The following is a 20,707-nucleotide window of genomic DNA, read 5'->3' on the forward strand; positions in this document are numbered from 1 at the left end:
GTAATTAATTTATGGCCCGGCAAAGCCTGCTGCCTTCTTGTATGGATTTGTTAGTTCTGCATGCAGGATGGGATTCCAAATATAACTTGTATCCACCAGTTCTGATCCCTTTGGTTTCCCTTGTCCCTTGGAGATTTCAGGATTAGCATGAAAGCCTTCTGTTTTTAGAAAAGCAAGTCTTGACTCTGGATTGGGGAAGGTTGTGAACCACCCAGTCATCAAAGCCAGTTGGATTCTTAACACGTAAGGCTCTGGGCCTCATGGTAATTCTCCAGATACCTCCATGAACACTTTCACCCTTTTCTAATATAGGGCCAACAAAGTTAAGCACATTCACAATCAGAAAATGTTCAAGAAAAATTATTTGATACTTCTTACTGCCACGTATGGAGAAGGGAATGGCAACCCACTCCAGTATTCTTGCCTGGAAAATTCCATGGACAGAGGAGCCTGGCAGGCTGCAGTCTATGGGATTGCAAAGAGTTGGACATGACTAAAGTGACTTAGCATGCACGCACACGCTGCCATGTATTTCCTTTTCTATGCCACTTATCTCGTATCTGGTAAATTCTCAATAAGTGAGACAGTCCATTTTGTGGTAAATCAAGTTTTTGGACATGAATTGCTAAAGACTGTCAGGAATTCATATCAACCAGAAGTTGAGGTGTGGAAAGCAGGAAGGTTTGCAATTATTATTTAAATACTCTATCATTATGGCTGAGATGCCACCTTCATTTTATAAATGAAACTAAAGCTGAAAAGAGGTTACTCTCCAGTAAGTAGTGAGCTGAGATTTGAACTTGGGTCTCTCACACCGACCCAGCACAGCATTCTGCTTCTGGGTGATTACAGTAAATCTTTGGTACCCATGATGGAAAGATCCTGCAAGCATCCTGAATCCTTAGATTCTTAAATCACATCATCCAGGCTTACGATTAAAGAACAGCATTCCCCCAGCTCAGGCTCCTACTGGGGTTTTAATAGCATTTCCTTGTTTTATATAAAATGTCTAATGGACACATCCATATCAAAGATCCAAGCCAGCATTCCAGTCTTTTTATCCAAGAGTGAATTCTTCTGTAATCATGCAAAACCCATCTTTCCTGCCATCATTAGCTCTCACAGTCAGCTTTCTTTGTAGGGAATATTTTCCTGAAAAATAAACCGTTTAATGTCATCACCAGCATTCCTGAGCATGTGTCTGGTGACAGACTAAAAACAGTTTCTCTCAGTTATGAGGTGGTTCAGGGCAGTCACTGGGGCCAAGTCACTCCTGTGCTGCTCACTCTCACATACCGGCCTCGGACAGCAGTCAGAATTGAGAGTCCTGCCTCAGCTGGTTACATCACACATTACAAGTCATCTGTATTATAATCACATGTCATTTCTCTGTGGGAGACAGTAGAGCTGAATGACTAAGAACACCTCTGGGAACAGACTTGGTTTCAAATTTCATCTCTCCCTCTAATATGCTGTGTAGCCTTGGTCAAGTTACTTAACCTCTCTGTGTCTTAGTTTTCCTCATCTGGAAAACATGGGTCATAATAGCTATCCTGTAGGCTGTTATAAATACTGATAGATAATGCATGGAAGCATCTAGAACAGTGCCTGGCATATATCAATAGTAAGCAGTATATAATTGATAGCTGGCGTTTTTTCCTCTCAGTTTCTCACAGAAGAAAGTCCCCCAATGCCAGGTTTCTGTTCTGATGAAGAGGTTTTATCTACACACTCGACTGCTCCATTGCCTTCTCTCTCATGCTCCCTTTGTGATGCCCTAATTTTTCTCCAGCTGTCTTTTGCCTGTCATCCTTCTTTGTGATTCCTCTGGTTCTCAGCTGTGCCTGTTATCTGTTCTTCCTGCCTTCAGGATCTCCCTGGGACTCAGCCCTTATGATTTCTTCCTTTTCTGCTTACCTTCTGCCAGTGCTCACCTCCCAGCAGACTTTTCTGCCAGGTCATGAGCAGGGGGAACAGTATAAGGTGAAAAGGTGCTGACAGCCTCCCAGATCTCTTTTGGAAGCCCAGCTTTTTTTCCAGAGTTCACCCTCGTGCAGCTGTACTCTCTACCAGGCTCCTCAGAGATTCATTCTGCAGATACGCCAACCCACGATTGTTAGGACGGCCAGAGCAGCCTCAGCTCTCTCTGCTGCCCAAGATGTGCGCACAGCAGGCTGATGTGCACCTCAGGCCACAGTATAACTTCTTCGTGTGCTGCAGACCACACCAGCAAAGCCCACCTGAAACCATTGAGCCCACCAGTCCTTGTCACGTTTAATACCGGGCCTCTTCCAAGTTTCATGCTCTTCATCATAGGTTATCCCCAAATAACTGTAATTTACAGAAATGTCATAAGCAAGATAAGTGCAGCAACCCCCCCACCCCCACCCCTGCTCCCCCACCACTGCCCAGAAAGGAGCAATACTCGGGTTAAAAATTTGCATGTAAAACCGGAAGTTCTCTCCCCAGAGAAGTAAATTGCCACTGCTGGACTTTTGGGGTGCTTTCAGTCATGTGGTTTAAAAGAGGTGCATGGACTGTTAACTATATAAAAATCTCCAATGAAGGGGCTGTTGAGTTAAATAAACATGAATCTAATGAACCTAATATAGGTTCTGAAATTTGTTTTTTTTTTCTGTTAGAAAGTTGCTCACAGATGTATGCGTTTTCTAAAGAGAAGAATTGAGGGATTCAAATGCATTTTTAGCTGAGTAAAGTAGATGATGAGGTTACAGTATTTTCACTCCAACCCCACTTTGGACCCTCCTTACATTCCAGCACTGATTGGAGTCATCTGGCCTTATCGTCTGTAAAATAAAAATAATATATGCCTATAAATGTTAAGTACTTTATGGGAGACAAAAAATAGAAAATGTGGTCCATATGCTAGGAAAGATGACATCCATGGAAACTTAAATAAAATGCAAAGTAGGGCGTTGTGTCTAATAGCTCAAATGGTCAGTGCTATGACTTCAAAGGAATTGAAGTAATCAGTGAAGCTTCATGGAAGAGGGAGAAGTAAGTTGGGCTTTGCAGTATACATAGGAGTTGGATAGCTAGTGAGGAAAGAGAATAACATTCCATGTAAAAGGAATGGAAGGATAAATGGCTCAGAGGTATTCCCTGAGATTTGTCCAGAAGACCCTGAGTATGACTACAAAGTATCAGAAACATTCTAATTAAAATCTTAACTCTACAGTTTGTGGCAGTTAGGTTAGATTATAACCTCAGAGCCACAATTTTCTCATTTGTATCATGAGGATAATAAATAAAAAATTAATAAGTCTATATAGTTGTGAACACTCAATAGTCATCTCCCCAAATGTTTGCTGGTGTTATTTGCATTACTACTACTGTCACTATTCTGCCACCAGTCTTTTACTTTTCCTGTTACTGCTTTTACAATCCCTGTTTCTGTCAACAGTACACTGATTTCTAGTAGCAAGTTGCAGCTCGGTTCTTAGCCCAGTTCTCTCCCCCAAAACCCACCCTGTCATCATCCATTCCACCTTCTCTCCCAAAATTCTTTGTGAGGAGACCTGACTTAGACACAGCAAGGTGGGTCTGTCTGATGCAGGCCGGACTGAAAAATCAAATTCTAAGATTCGGTGCAAATCGAAAACATTTGACATTATTCACAAGTTGTGGTGAATAATGGGTCACATGGAACTAGACCCTCAGGTCCATAACAAGAGGGTGTTGGAGAACCTAGACTGGGCTGTGGGTTCCACTAGAGTTCTTGGCAGGGTGGCATCAGATGAGCTATACGATCTAGCCTGCCGGGTAGTGGAACGGCTCCCTGCGCGCACGCTGGGCTGCCCTGCTGATGGTAGTGGTATCTGATAGCTCTGTTGTCACTCTTCTTTCTTGCTCCTTGATTTGGAGCTGGTTGTATGGCATTTCAAAAAATGTTTTTTATCTACTTGCTTTAGAAGGCACTTCTTCCCTTACAACATTTGAACTGCTCTTTAACAGAAACTAAGCATCAACCACATTGATGTGTATTTTAAGCATTTTCTTGTAGAACTATCCTGAATATCAAATGCATCCTTTCAGAGCATCAAGACATGTGAAAGTATATCAAACTGGTAAAACTCATGCATTATTTCTTAAATATGCCTATATGCCATTGCAGAGCAATGAATCTGTAAAGAATTAGAGGAGTAGATACCTATGAGTAGATTAATAAAGGTGACCCCCATTCCTTGCACCTGCTCCGTGTGATAAATAATGATAATTTCCAATTCTCATTCCTGATATATTAGGCCACTCTCAAGGTTTCTGTGTGATGACCTATTCTCTCATTCCTTATTTCACTAACCATGGTCTCCTGCTGCACAGATACATAGGACTTGTCTGGCGGGTATGTTAGATACGTGTTTTATTGCTGTATCTGGAGGTCTGGAATATTTTACATGCTATTCTTAGAATTTTCAATTAGCAAATTTTAATTAACTAATTGAGGTTTCTTATTAAGAAGCTTTTATGATTTGTCATAGTAGTCTAGCTGTGTGTGCACCCTATTCTATTAAGAAGTCATTAAATTCTTAGAAACAGCCTGTGAATTCATTAATCTTACTGCATAATTGCAATAGGCTGGGTATAGAGCACGAGTATTTTTAAGGTAGTGTCTTAAAATATGAGGCTCTTCTAGGTGGTAGGACATTACAACAATAGAGCTGGGCTAGGGAAGAAAATATAGTACTCCACATAACCTGAAGCACTCCATTTGGATTTATTTTTGAGTCAGTTTTTATTCATCCATTTTTTATATAACTATATCCAATGTTCTGGAAATTTACAACACTTTATACCAGTGTCATGACTTGAAATCCTGCAGAAGCATCCCTATAAAGTAAACCAGCCTAAGATGTTGCTTCTTCCAAGACCACCTTGAGCATCGTTCCTTGTGTCACCATTTCTTAGAAAATAAAAAACACAAAATGGGTATATTTTTTACATAAAACAAGCACTAAACTCCACTTCTACAGTGCCACGTGAAACCTAGTATTTAGGATACAAAAGCTAGAAATTTTAGGAGCAAATATGGCCAACTGATTCAGGTCCTAACCAGTGTTACTGACGGTCACAGGAGGAGTGCCTTGTGGCTTTAAATACAGTTCACTTACCCAGGAGATTCAGAGATTTGTGTGTCAGATGCAGGCAGACCTTTACACCTAGATGGGCAGGAAGGGAAAATTCAAACTTGGGACAGAACAGAACTGAATCATCGGCACACACTTCCCATTGACAAATGGCTTAATTTCTGTTAAAACTCAAAAGCGAGATTTGCCATTGTTTGTGTACAGCCTTGACTCTATGGGATCTCAGATAAATAAAACTGGCTTAAAACTCAACATTCAGAAAACTAAGATCATGGCATCTGGTCCCATCACTTCATGGCAAACAGATGGGGAAACAGTGGAAACAGAGACTTTATTTTGAGGGGCTCCAAAATCACTGCAGATGGTGATTGCAACCATGAAATTAAAAGACGCTTACTCCTTGGAAGAAAAGTTATGACCAACCTAGACAGCATATTAAAAAGCAGAGACATTACTTTGCCAACAAAGGTCCATCTAGTCAAAGCTGTGGTTTTTCCAGTAGTCATGTATGGATGTGAGAATTGGACTAGAAAGAAAGTTGAGCACCAGAGAATTGATGCTTTTGAACTGTGGTGTTGGAGAAGACTCTTGAGAGTCCCTTGGACTGCAAGGAGATCCAACCAGTCCATCCTAAAGGAAATCAGTCCTGAATATTTGTTGGAAGGACTGATGCTGAAGCTGAAACTCCAGTACTTTGGCCATCTGATGCGAAGAGCTGACTCATTTGAAAAGACACTGATGCAGGGAAAAATTGAGGGCTGGAGGAGAAGGGGACAACAGAGGATGAGATGGTTGGATGGCATCATTGACTCAATGGACATGAGTTTGAGTAAACTCCGAGAGTGGGTGACAGACAGGGAGGCCTGGCATGCTGCAGTCCATGGGGTCACAAAGAGTCGGACACGACTGAGCGACTGAACTGAACTCATAAGGTACAAGAGCACAATCACAGCCATATTAATGTGTTACCCACCCTGATAGCATTCCCATTTTAAATTATTTTTTGAATGCCTGTATCATAACCCCAAAGATCTTGATCTCGGTAGGGATCTGGGGACACATGACAGAATCAGTGAGAGAAATGACTGAGTCGGAAGACACCGTGATTTACATGATTTACCGGTCGTGTGCTGTCAAGGGAATGCCAGGGGTGGTGAGCAGATCCAGATGGGGATCCTGTTAGCCAGTAGAGAACCTTCTACACTGGATTTCATGGCAGCTCTCAGAGCCAGATAAAGGTTCTAGTCCTTGCTCAATGCCTTTAAGATCTGCTGCACCTGATTCAAGGCCTTTCTCAGTCCATCCACACTACATGCACTTGCCCCGGCAGAACACAAGTTCTTCTGCTCATTCTTCCAATGCTCCATTAGTTTCCCAAATAGGCGAGCATGTCCCAAAATGAGGTCTTCACTCATCCCATGAGATACTCTTCAGAAGAAAGATTTTATGGTCAAGCAAGTTTGGAAAATTGTGTATGTTGTAGTTACTTATTCATAATGCAAGTTTGAAAGGTTCACAACGTAAATTAAAAAACTCTGAGAATTTTTTTTCATCAAAGATACCAGATTAGCCTTGTTAGCTTAGGGGCTTCCCACATATTTGACTACAGAATGCTTTCAGGGAGTGCTAAATTAAGACAAAATCATTCCTAGTCGTGGCTTCAAGTGTTAGTACCATTCCAAGCTGACATTTTCATGTAAAACCACGCCTTTTAGTGACACCCTCACAATCATTTATAAAATGAAAAATGCAGTCAAATCACTGAGCAGGAATTAGGGGAGGAGGTGGAGAGTAGAAAAGGAAGCCTGTCCAATGCAGTCTCACCCAGTTTCACAAAACAACAGTTTGTTCCTAACCCACAGAGAGCCTGTAACTCAAAGAATCTGAGTCACCTTCTTATTCTTTTTTAGAAGCCAGGAAACTTTGGGGAGGCAATGTCCATCAGGAAAACACTCTCTAGAAAGCTAATTAAGAGTCCTTGAGTACTGAAAGCGTTTCAGGGAAACAAATCATCCCAGGCCCATTGGAAAGGTCTCTGTCAAAAGCAGCCAAGAGCATTAACTTAGCACCATTATAAATGAAATGATATAAATTACACCTCTTTTTCTAAAAAAAAAAAAAAATGTTGAATTCAGAGAACGCAGTTGGCTTCCTTTTCATATGAGCTACAGAGGATGTGTTTCACTTATTACTGCTTTTTTCTATTACTTCACAAATCTGGCAGAGACCGGCGTTGAATATGTAAAAGACTAATATGTGTTTTAAGAAGTGTATGGAGGCCAAACCACAGGAATTTATTGGCCAAGCCTCTTAATTGTCATGGATTTAGAAGTCAATTAAGAGAGTCCTGTGTGAGCCCAGAAAGTCAAGAGTGGTGCTGAGAGAGTGATCTTGTTCACAGATTGCAGCGGAGCCTGTCTGGTCCTCCACCCTCAGGCCTCTATCGAGTTCATGCATTTAGTTCCCACGTGGTGGTCACTTTTATACGTGGCAGCTCAGCACCCGAAACCACCTTTCTTTGAGTGGATTTGGCCCTCACATGTGGGCTGACCAGTCATGACAGTGGAAGATTGCTGGAGTCATTAAGCTGGACTTCTTGGGGCAGGAGGTGGGGGGTGGAGGACAGGATTGATACTGCAGGTGGACAAGGAGAACCCATAAAAGCCACCATCCTAAAGAAGCGTTCCCTGGATTCAGTGGTCATGCTCATTGCCCACCGTGCCCCATCCCATGACCAGCATCCCTCTACAGAGGGCAGCAGGCACTGAGCTTCTCCAGGGTCATCTTTGTCAACACTGCCTTTAATCACTGGGACCTCACCCGCCCCCAGCCAAGCTGGGCAGAGTAGCTGGGGAGGAAAGTCAGTGATGGGAAGCAGGGAAGACATGATGGCACCCACAGACCAATGTGTTTACCAATAGGAGCTATAAGGGTGGGCCCCTGTGGTGGATTCCTAACAGAAAGGGACAAAGAATGTCTGTCAGGAGCTTCTGGGATGTTAGCAGTTAGAAATTTAAAGCCTCATCTTTGCCTGGGAGGGGCCAGCTGAGGGTGAGCGCACACATTGCCCATAGGGGCCTGGCAGGATGGCAGGACAGGATTTAGAGGTCCTGAGAGCCACCAGCTGCAGCAGCTAGCATCAGGGGGTACTACCTTATTCACCACGCTGGGGCAGCAGTAATACTGTCACTGTAGCTTTGCTGACGACATCTCTGGTGAGAAGCTGAGTGCGTTATGATCATCCAAGACAAACAGTCCATCTTCTCCCCGGGTCATTGGAACAGCATTCATTTCACTGAGTGTATGTTAAGTCACTTCAGTTGTGTCCGACTCTTTGTGACCCTTTGGACTGTAGCCCACCAGACTCCTCTGTCCATGGGATTCTCCAAGCAAGAATCCTGGAGTGGGTTGCCATGCCCTCCTCCAGGGGATCCTCTCAATCCAGGGACTGAACCCGCATCTCCTGTGTCTCCTGCATTGGCAGGCGGATTCTTTACCACTAGCGCCACCTGGGAAGCCCTCTCAAAATTCAGCCCATAACTTTAATGGATGTTTTTGTGGGGTTTCGTTTTAACAGATTTTTGGTCTGATCTGTAATGAGGTTTAAAGTTTCAGTCTATTTGTTTTCTAGTTGTTCAAGTTAAGATTCATCTTTTTTAATCCTCCCCATTCCCCTAGCCAACAGCAACATGGATGTGTATGTACATGTCACCTAATTGGAGCCTTAGTTAAAGATTTCTGGGATCTGGACCCTTCTGGTTAGGTCAGTTCTGAGGTCAGGCACCCTAGCCAAACCACGGAAGCTTTTGAAGCCTGCTCCTTCCCTCTCAACCCTCAAAGCTGAGCTTGCAGTAAACTGCAGGCACTTCAGCTGAGTGCAGTGGCAAAGGGCTGGATTTGTCATTTGCCTTGGTGACTAAAACAGCACATTTTAGGTTCACCTTTGAGTTTATAAATCCTTTTTATACACATAAATTTTAATCTCAAATGTTACCTTCCAAATGAATGCCAGAATTGGGTTTGGACAGTTTTTACCTCTTGGCTGAAGTTAACACAAAACCCACACCTGAAAATGTTGTTCAAGCTTAAAATTTATCCACCTACATGTGGGATTAGAGGGGCTTGAAAAATGACCCGTTGGCAGGGAGTATTTTAGTACATGGGGCTATATGGCCTTGTGTGACTTAACTTTGCAGACTGTGGTTTGCCAGCTGGAAAAACTTGAGTTTGGTAGAACTTGAGGCATCATCAAATATTTGTTCCATGCTTTTAAAATAAAGTAAGCTCAGGATTGTGCTAATACTGTAACTAATATACCATGCTACTGCCTTCGGAGCCACAAAAAGAAGCTGAGCTTTTTTTTTTCCCTCTATGCTAAAGATGATTTTGTTTAATATTATGAAATCCTCTGTTGATCAGGATGTGGTTCCATTTGGTAACATTTAAGGGATCAAATAGGTAAGATTTATATTGAATATTAATAGCAGGTGCCTTCAAATCCCTACCATGCTTATACTCTTATAAGAATAAGAATATCATAATGTGTTTTTTCCTGAACACGTTTTAAACATGCTTTAAATGCACTTCTGCATCCGTGCTTATAAAGAGAAGAAAACAGACTAAAGTTGATACCATCTGATTTTAATCAAAAAGGAACATGATTGTCCTGTAGCTCTGCCAGCCCTGTGGCTGCTTATAGTTTGCTCTGGTTCCTTTTCCTCAGTGATTCACAGTCCAGAGAGACAGCTCCACTCCCAGCTAAAGCTCTGCCACTTTGGGAAGGCCTAAGGGGATTTAATTTCTTTTAGCCAGATCTGTATTTCAGCTGTTGGTTTCACTTACGGGACCCGCAAAAGAATGTAACAGAGAATCAGTGGATTAGAGTGTAATTTTGTGCTCATGGTCCTGTCTGCGTTGGCAAACCCTAATCTTATGCAAAGTGAGAAAGGGCCCTTCCCTGGATTGGTGACACAAGTAAAACATAGGAACCATTTCACTGGGTGCCGAGATCAATGCTCTGATTGCCCCTTTCTGTCTGACAAACTCCAGTTGATTCCTCAAAACCCACCTTCTCCCAAAAGACTTCACTGAACCCTCCTACACTTACAGTTTATAACTCCTCTGTGCTAAGGGCTGCTTCCCTCTTGAGCACAGTGATTATGTTTACCTGCCTTCCTCACTAGACTTGGGGCTCCTTGAAGGCAGAGGCTATTTTCTTACTCATAGTTATGCCGCAAGAACTGAGCCGCAAACCCATTGTTATGTTGAACTGCTGGCAATGTAGTTGCTTTGAACGCCCACCCCTCTTGCCTCATCATTCCCCAGTTTTTCATTCTACGAGCATTTATTGAGAACCTTGAATATTAGGATTTGGAATGTTTGCAGAATGAAGGAATTCATTATGCAGGAATGGGCACATTTAGATTTTTGTAGAGACAAAGCAAGCATGGTTGCCCACTGAAGATGACCAGAATCAGAAAAGTAAGCACACAGCTTATGCATTAGTGTCTCAAATTTGTGCTTTTGTTTTTATTTTCATGTACTGTGGTAGCAAATGCTCTAGAACCTGGGGAAAATTGCACTTTTAAATAGAGACTTTGATATTTTATTAGGGTAATAGTATTCTTAGGGCTTAGCAGAGCTCAGGAATGCAGGGTAAAGACCCTTATAAGACATCAAAGCGTGAGCTAGAATAGTATTCTTACACAGACGTTATCACTCCTAGATTAAAATGAAAGAGCATATTTAAACAGAGAAGATACGCTTAAGAAAAACAACCGTTTATTGAGCCCTTACAGTGTACCAGGCGCTGAGCCAAGCTTCCTGAGTCAGATGGGTAAATGGAAATAGTTAGTCTGGTTTAGGTAGCTTACTGTCATAAAAGAAAGGGCAAGGTTATAGAACACATACAAACATTAATTTAAATACCACTCTTAAAGGAAAATGTAGTAGCCTAATTTTACATTTGCAGAAAATTAGAAGAGAAATGATGAGTTATCTTGAATACAAGGGATATATCTTTTCTATGATTGAAGTTCACACTGTTTATGCCATCAGTGCATTTTCAATAGAATCTTATTGCATTGATTTTGTAATTATTTTCATCCTATCATTGACCTTGGGATAATTAATGTATGGGTTTCCCTCGTAGCTCAGTTGGTAAAGAATCTGCCTGCAATGTGGGAGACCTGGATTCTATCCCTGGGTCAGGAAGATCCCCTGGAGAAGGAAATGGCAACCCACTCCAGTATTCTTGCCTGGAGAATCCCATGAACAGAGGAGCCTAGTGGGCTACAGTCCATGGGGTTGCAAGAATTGGACATGACTTAGCGACTGAACTGCTACCACCATAGTGATGACTACTGGGTGTAGTTCTGTGCAGTGCCTTGCAGGCCAAGGATTGGATTAAATGAAGTATCGTTCATAGCACATAGTGAGTACTCAGTAGGACAATATAGAATTCAAGTTTTGTTAACTAAGTTTGGTTAGAAGTTAGAATGGCTTCATAAACACCAGCCCAATGTTTGAGCTGTAGTTTTCAATTCCTGTAGATTGATGATTGTTGAGGCTATTATTATAAAAAGCCCATTTGTTAGTAAAAAAGTATGCCGACCTAGACTTAAACCTCCAATGAGCACCACAGTGGCCATTCATGGATAGTCTTGCATAGATGTATTTTTCACCGCACTAGTTGGGGTTACTGGACAATCCCAGCCCCTCTTGGGAGACATGGAGTTCCAAGGAGATGGCTCCAAACATAGCTAAAGACACTAGACCATCTTGAAAATGAGGCAGCTTTGCATATGATTCTGCAGATGACTCACTGTCATTTGTCTTGGCTGGCGTCTGGGTGTCCCACTGAGACTTCAAACTGGATAGGCTCAACAACTCTACAAAAAAAGTCTTACATTCTGAGATCTGGCTGACCCAAGGAACCACTCCTGTAGTACTTGACAGATTATAAAGCATTTTGGTATACATAATCTCATTCGCTATGCTCATGATGGTACCGTGAAGGCTGGAGCCTTGAGAATGTTAACAGATGTCTGTGAAACTCAAATGGACTCTGGTGTCTAACAAAGAGGGTTGGAGTAGGGGGTGAAGCTGTGTCAGAAGTGTCTCAGAGAGCAGGGAAGTGTCTCTAACATACATCAGACCCTGAGTGCCCAGTAAACAGGAAGGGATCCTACAACGAAGAGTCCTGAGACATTTCTAAGTTGGAGTGGAGGAGGCAGTAGGGAAAGAGTTTTGCCTGAATCTGAACAGGAAGCTTAAGGTTCCTGACATACATTCTATGAAGCTGGTGGAGCTTCTTTAAGACTGGCATTGGCAAGCAGGCAGAATGTTAAAACGACCGCAAGAGCCATTTTATGGGTCGAGACCCATGTGGCAAAAGTGGGCCTCCCACTGAAAGCATGGTAGCATTTTCCCATGTGTAATTCGGATCCTGGGACTTACCATGCATTCTGAAAGCCAGCAGCGGGGGGACCTCAGCTATCAACAAGGGGAAAGGAGGAAAAAATCTACAGTGGCAGGTGGGTACAAGTAGCCAAAAGATCGTGGCAGTTGAGGATCAACCAGGATGTTTCTGTAGAGAATTGCCTTGTATAAAAACCCCTTTCCTTCCCATTCTCCCTAGCCTCCCAGAATCCTGATATGAATAATGTGCTGAAGAATTTCCCTGACTGTGAGTTGGAGAGTTCCAGGAGGAAGGGAAAAACAAAGAGGAACAATCCAGATAAGGAGTCAGAGGACATAACTGATGGAGGGAGCACCCTTCATGGGATATTTTGCAAATGACAACAGGGCCATTGAACACAGTCTCTTTTCTAGCCTTGTAAATCTGTGGGTGCACCTTTTAGCATATCTCATAGCCTCCCAGCTATTCTGAAAATGGATGTCTTCTAAGGGCAGGTAGTTAATGATGTTAATCACCAAATTTTCTCATTGCTGGCCTAGGGTAGAACACTGACACAATTACGGTGTGTGTTCAGGCAAGAAATCTTCAAAAATAGAGCTCCCAAAGTCAACCACTACCTTCAAGTGTGGTATTTTAAATCCAGGAGTCTCTTTACTGTTTGTAATCACCAAAAAGATGGGATATAGCTTGCAGGAAGGACTCTAGCTTAGTTAATATTAATATCAATATAATCTTATTTATACTGATAAATAAGACAGAGCTAGATTCCTCCATAATTTGAAAGTTAAAGGAATCTATCTACAAGCCCTTGTAGATTACCAGCATATACAGACCATCACTATATTCCTTGGCCATAAATGCTCTGACGTTATGAGAAGCCTATCTTCAGAATACGGGGCATTTCGGGGACTTGCCTGCTGGTCCAGTGGTTAAGAGTCGGCCATGCAATGTGAGGGACACAGGTTCGGATCCCTGGTCCGGGAACTAAACTCCAACATGCCATGGGGTAGCTAAGCCCAGGCGTCACAGCTATTGAGCCCGCCCACTCCAAAACTCCATGCACCACAATAAAAGTCCATGTGACGAAACAAAAGATCCTGTGTGACACAGCCAAATAAATAAATATATTTTTTAAATGGGACATTTTTGCTTATTCCAACCCATTGACAATACAAGCGTATGCAATGCTAAGCCATCACTCTAGAGGTCATTAGAGACTCTCACTAAGGTTCTGCTTGGGTTCTTTTTCCATAGGCCTTGTGATGTCATGGGAAAAGTTAATGTAGAAAAAAGTGCTTCATTTGCACCTTGAAGATTGTTATATTTATTGACAAATTTGTTTGACTAGATGAGAATTCTGTGAGGGGAAAAAATGAAATAGCTTCCTTCTGTATAAATTTTACCAAATAACCAGCGTATAGTTTTTATTTGACCATCTTTGTGGTAAAAGATGTCTTTGTTGGGATTCTCTGGTGGCTGAGATGGTAAAAGTGTCTGCCCGCTTTGCAGGAGACCCAGGTTCGATCCCTGAGTCGGGAAGATCCCCTGGAGAAGGAAATAGCAACCCACTCCAGGACTCTTGCCTAGAAAATTCCATGGAAGGAGGAGCCTGGTAGGCTATAGTCCATGGGGTCACAAAGAGTCAGACACAACTGCACTACTTCACTTTGTGGTAAAAAGCTGAAGCATCAAGGCAAAAAGCAGTAAGTAAAATACCCAAAATGGAGCACAGATGTTAACACCCCTGCATCTTATAAATTTCCCTGTAAAGCCCTTCAGAGAGTTCTTGTCTTTGCCCAGCCTCCCCAGGTCCCCTCAGTTGCCCACTATCCTACATCAATGAGCTGCCTGTTGCCCACCAGCAGAGAAGCACCAGTCACTGTTATCAACAGGAAGGCCTCTGTGAGCCACACCTGCCCACCACGTTTTCCCAGGCTTTTTGGTATCCTTGGCAACCTGTGCTGCAGGTTGGCTTAGGCAAGATGAGGAAAGAGAAATAAGGCAAGTGGAGGTCAGCCCTGGAGGGTGGAAGCAGGGTTGGCCAGCTGAGATGCCCAGCTGAGATGCCCAGCTGTTAGTCATCAGAACCTCCGTCTCCAGCCCAAGGCAGCGCTGGCCATGGGTACTGTGAGTGACCAGGTGGGAATCAGTGGGCAGAGGCCTAATAAATTTTCATCAGGCATTCCAAGGCTTTGATCCACAGTTGAGTGGATGGTAATGGCAATTTGTTACTATATGTCACCAGCGATGTAAATAACCAAATAGAAAGAGCTGGGAGAAAAGAGAGTAAATTTGCTACATTTAGAATTTTATAGTTTTTTGTTTCGTTGCTTTAAAGATCATCACAGATCAAAAGGATCAAAGTGTGGACTTGACTAAATTACATGAAATGTCAAGAAATCAATGCTGTATTAAAACAGATTCATATGAAAGGAGCAGAAGCTCTTATGAGGCACAAATATGAAAAACAACAGTTACTATAAGGGGTAGGGTTTTAGGAAACTAATTATTCCTGTTGTGTTCTTTATGGGCAATTACTATGATGCAGCAGTTATAAATTCATTACGGAAGGAGTACATCCTGTGATGAAATGAAATTGAACTGTCAACAGAGAACAAAATAACACAAGACAGTTATTCTAATCTTGGAAGCATTTGAAAGCATTTAAAACTATTTTTGCAAGTATATGACATTTGCGCATCCTCAGGCATAGTGATGAAATAATCTACCCTACTAGAAAGCAAGAAAAATGTAGACTCTCTAAAGATAATCAAAATACATAATATCACTTGCTTTATTAGGTAACACAGCACATGTAACCAACATAAGGCTTTTCTTTTCACCTCAGAGAGGGAAAACAGTTTGGGGATTCCACTCTCAAATGATCTAGAGTTGAACCAAATTTTCCTGAAAGCAAAAGATGCAGAACCATTTCTGATTAAATGCAGTGGGCATAGATAGCATGGCTACCCAGCATATTCTGAATTCTTTTTTCCCCTCTTAGGTTAGTGGCACTTGTTGGTAGCACATATTTATGAATTAAAGGGATATTCTGTCTGTACTTACTGGCGTAATAAATAAACCAACATAGCTTACTGAGCATATAGTACAACCTCAAGGACTGACACTTAGTCAACAAAATCCTTCTTGCCTTTGGAATCAATTCTACCTCACCTAAATCTGTGTATAAATCTGTGTGTGTGTGTGTGTGTGTGTGTTAGTCGCTCAGTCATGTTCGACTCTTTGCAATTCCATGGACTATATATAGCCCTCCAGGCTTCTCTGTCCATGAAATTCTCTAGGCAAAAATACTGTAATGGGTAGCTGTTCCCTTCTCCAGGGCTGTTCCCTTCTCCAGGGGATCTTCCTGACCCAGAGATCAAACCTGGGTCTCCTGCGTTGCAGGTAGATTCTTTACCATCTGAGCCACCAGGAAAGCCCTTAAATCTTTGTGATGGAGGCTAAACAGCAACAGCATTCAGGCCACCTTTGGAGACGCTCAGTGGCCTAAAACAGTGGCTCCCATCCCTCCCTCAGAGTCACCTAGGGAGATCTCGAAGCACACATCCAAGGTTCTGACCTCAGGAGGCCTTATTCTAGAGGAATGACATGCAGCCCAGGCGTGTGTGTTCCAGTCTTCCTAGCTGGCTTTAGGAAACCTTGAGAACTCCACTTTCTCAAGGAGACTTAGCTGGTCACTCAGGGACCCCTGGAAACTCTTCACCTCTTCTTTCCAATAGAACTACTTCAAGTAAAACAGAGGCAGCTGCCTCCTGGTCCCTGCCAGCTGATGCTAAGAGGAGTCGCTGAAGGATCCCAAAGTGCCTTTGTAGTTGCATATTGATCCTTATTCGGTGTGTGTGTGAACTAGAAAACTTAACTTCCCTTCTGGACAGAAGGACTAATTTTACTTTAGATGTAGACATAGCTCCTTGTTCACCAAGTAAAATGAACACGCCACCTGTGAGATTTTTGAAAGGTGCCGATATTCTGAGGACTGCCCCAGATTCCTTGATGAATAGTGAAGTCTGAGAAATCACTTTCCAGAACTGTCTTATCAGTTCCAGACTAGTGCTTCTCAAACCTAAACTGCATGCATACCACGTAGGTCTGGACTGGAGTCTCAGAGCCTCCATTTCCGACAAGGGTCCAGGCCATACTGACGCTGCTGATTCTGAGGACCCCTAGCCAGGGCTCTGTGATGGACCAGGCATCTGAGATGTATTGGTCTGGAGGGACTAAAATAACCGTTAAAAAACTGACAGGTGTAACCAGACCTGGCTGGGGAGATGATGGTAATTCCTGAGAGGATGGGGCTTCCCTGGTGGCTCAGAGGGTAAGAGGAAGCATTGCTGAAAAGGTCTGACTTACAGGGACCATGAGCCCTAAGGCTGAGAGAGGAGGTGCAGAGGGCCCTGCTGGCTTCCTTCAGAGCCAGAAGCTGGGAGACACTATATAGAAGCTCAGTGGGGATAATCAGGAGAGCGCTGACACAACCCAGAAAATGAGTGGCAGGAGGGGCTCACCCACTAGGCTTCAGCATTACTTTATGTACAAGCACTGTCATAATTTTGCATAAAGCCAGTGCCCACACACTCAGTTATTTGAAATAATATCTTCTTGATTTCCTTTGTCTTCAAACACTGTGCCCAACAGCTGTGTGTTTAAGCTCTGATTCAAAAAAAATTTTTTAAAGGCTTTTTTTTTTAATAACTCAGTGCCCTAGAAGTACCAAAATGAATTCTCAAACACATCCCCCAAAAATCTGAGATGGAAGGACTGTTTTCTTTTAGGTCTTGTGATAATGCAAAAAGGGGAGGTGTCATAGATTATTTCTTGAAATCCAAAATGTAATAACCTCATAGCTAATTATCCATAGGGTTCCCCCAAAAAAAGTGTGGCTTGGAGAAACAGAAACTAGACAAGGGGTTTCTTCCTGTGGATACAAATTCTCCAGAAGCTTTTTCTGCCCCTTGGAAGGACAGTGAGGCCCCAAAATAGAAATGAAGCTCCCTGGGGCTGGCTGTATTCACTCTGCTGGGGCGCTAACTGCTGACATGTGTTGTTATGAATGTCGTTGCTAATGGAAACAGCTTCGGGCAAATGACAGCACCCAAGATTCTCATGTGACCCATGCACGATTTTTGGAAGAACGTGACTTTACCAAAAACCATAAATGAAATCCTGCGTCCATATGTTTCAGGCAAATTCAAGGAACTATATTGTTGGCCTGAGACCAGGACTATGAAACAAATAGCAGGCATAATTAATTTTTAAGATGTGGTCATCATTATAAAATGAAAAAATTGATAATAGCAGCTCAAATCTGGCATCCACATATAAAACAAATTAGAGTCCACTGCGTCAGTCACAGTTTGTTTGTCAGATTACTTGATTTTTCAGTAGAAATGTGTCGACAGGCATATCCTTCAAAATAGGAAGCCAAATGGCAAATGGTCGGATACCCAGAAGATTAAGGGATTGGTCTGCAGGCAAGGAGAGGCCTGTTTAAACCTTCAGGCCATACTTCCTATTGAACTGGACTCATGCATAGAATAGTTTGGAATGCAGAAGATGCAAGTAGGACTCCATGAGCACACTGGGTGCATATCTTATATTCCTTATTACTAATGTGTTTGAAAACATTTACTTCTCTTTGGAGTGTTCAGAGGGAGTTACATGTTACCAGAGCATAAGGCTCTGCCCACAGGGGCAGTAACTTTCATGCTAAACTTGTCGGCAGCGGATGTGTTTCCATAGTTCCTGCAAAACCTTGTGTGAAATTTGAATGGATGTTAAGGACATACCGAGGAGAGAAGAGATGCACAGTAATTTCCACATCAACCTCACATGGCGTCGTAGTTGTTCTTTAGTCACTAAGTCATGTCTGATTCTTTGCAACCCCAGGGACTATAGCCCACCAGGCTTCTCTGACCATGGGATTTCCCAGCAAGAATGCTGGAGTGGGTTGCCATTTCCTTCTCCAGTTTCCACATCAACATTGCATGGTGTCGTAAGTGTCATAGGACATGTGACGATCAGGAGACAGACTTAAGCCCAGGGAGGTTTTATTCTCAACTGAAATTGGGTTTACATGGACAGAACCGGATGATGAGAAGCTTTAGACAGTGGCAAATGAGGCCACCATGCATCTCTGTGGAACGTATTAAGCCTCAACCAGCACCCTAGAGGAAGAGCTTTGTATCTCACCCCAAATGACAATTAGTTGCAACTCATCAAAGAAAATGTGGGCGTGCTTACTTTATGAGGAAACAGTGAATGCTGGTGTCAAGAGCTGGAAAGAAAATTAGCCCACGCGGTATTGATGAAACACTTGATTTACGCCCTCATGGCACTAACTTGGCATCCTATCGAGGGGAAAGATTGGCTTCCTAATTTGAGATCATCTGTGAAGGAAGTAACGAAGCAGGGCCGAGGTGTTGGGAAAGAAGGAACACGTGTCAGAAGGAAATGATCACATTCCTTTCTTGCATCTCCCCGGATCTGTCGCCCCGAGACCCTCATCTGGGCCTCATTAACCGGCCGGCCGCACAGCCTCTGGCACGTTGAGGCCTGACACCGCCTTCCTTTCTCGGCGCTGTTTCCCACAGCCCTGGACGCTCCCAGCAGGCCAGCCTGGGTGTGGCTGCAGGGAGAGGTCACTTGGCCACTCACAGAACAACAGGGCAGGTTCTCTGTCCCCTCCACACAGACCAGACAGTCCAGACGTAGGGAACGTGAGCATCTGCATTTCAGCAGGGGTTCACCTTGATGATGCCTTCTGATCTGGGGAATGTCAGAGCCTATTTTAAGAAAGTTGTTTCAGGTTGTGCTCAGAAACCCCTGCACGGCTCCAGGCTCCTGGGAAGGGCAGGCAGGTAAGGAAAGAAGGCAGTGACGTGGCCAATTGAACAGTGATGGCTTTTCTCCTCGAAAGAGCAAGCCTCCCTGGAGTCATAAAAGCCAGGAGAGGGGAGGCTTGTGCCCCCCCAGAATTACCAACTGAGGCTGCAGATGCTTGAAGTCATGTGATGAAACAGTAACTTCTCTCACATTGCTCCCCAGCACCCCTGCCCCCCTGAAGAGACTGAGCTGGTGTCTCTGGACAGGGTCCCTGCCCTGTGACTCTGCAGTTTGTCACTGCAGAGAACCAAAAAGGCACATATTATTTATTGTTCCTTATAATTAAATTGCCACATACAGTGTAGTGTAACATGCTCAGGCTGGTGTCTGCCTCTCCCGTCCTTTCTACTGAAAGCCTCTGTCGAGGAACATAAACTGCATCCGGGCTCCTCCTGTCTGGGGAGATGGGGGCTTTGACTCTCAGCTCGGTCCTGGGCTGTGAAACCTGCCAATTACAGGATGTGGGGCGAGTCATCTCACCTCTCTTACCCTGTTTCCCTGGCCCCGAAGAGAAGCTGATGAGAGGGAGGTTGTGTGAATTAAACAAAGGGGAGCACTCCCCGCAGTGACTGGCCCGGAGTAAATGCTCATTTCAGTCGGTGCTGCTCTGACTTTTCAACCAGGGTAGGTTGAAAGTGTTTGTCTGAGATAATCTTTGGGAGCCTCTCATCTTTGGTTTTGAGTAGTTTAAGGCATTTGTCCCTATAAACAGGAGGCTGTACTAAATGATCCATGGGGATAGCCACAGCTCTTCTTTTTTAATTGACATAAATTTGACATACAATGTTATGTTAGTTTCACGTGTACAAGAAAGTGACATTGTACACACTGTGAAATGATCACCCCACAAGTCTGTCATCAACCCAAGTTACCCCAATATTCTTGACTGTATGCCCCACACCGTATGTTGCATTCCCATTATCCTACTCAATTCTGACTATGGTAAAGGAGGAAGATTAAATGACAGGTACCTGTAAGACATTGTGCAGGGCATTTAGGGACAGCATTGTTTTAAATGTTACTCGTCGCTGTTGTTACTGTTATCTTGGTCATGGGAAGAAAAGCAAACAGGACAGAGTAAATGGATGCTCATCACCCGCTATGTGATGGGACCGTGCTCACTGTCTCTACACTTGTTACCTCTTAATCCTTACCCCAGCCCCCAGTCAGTGAGGTAGATGGTGTTGGCTTTTTCTTCCAAGTCACAGCAGGTAAGTGACGGAGCTGAAATTGAACTCAGATCTAATTCCAGACACCCTGCAAAACTGTAGAAAACAAA

General features: G+C 43.3%; 1 protein-coding gene and 1 long non-coding RNA gene across 6 annotated transcripts in view; both read left to right on the forward strand.

The window, feature by feature from the left end:
- JAZF1 (JAZF zinc finger 1) overlaps positions 1-20,707 on the forward strand; it is a 331,360-nt gene that overhangs the window by 210,045 nt on the left and 100,608 nt on the right. The gene's annotated exons all lie outside the window — the stretch shown is intronic.
- Positions 1,708-9,720, forward strand: LOC145523846 (uncharacterized). Its single transcript, XR_014066924.1, has 2 exons — positions 1,708-2,844; positions 9,593-9,720. It is a non-coding gene; the product is annotated as an uncharacterized LOC145523846 (long non-coding RNA).

Source organism: Giraffa tippelskirchi, chromosome 10, assembly GCF_054371585.1.
Source record: "Giraffa tippelskirchi isolate mGirTip1 chromosome 10, T2T-mGirTip1v1.2.pri, whole genome shotgun sequence".
Lineage (NCBI taxonomy): Eukaryota > Metazoa > Chordata > Mammalia > Artiodactyla > Giraffidae > Giraffa > Giraffa tippelskirchi.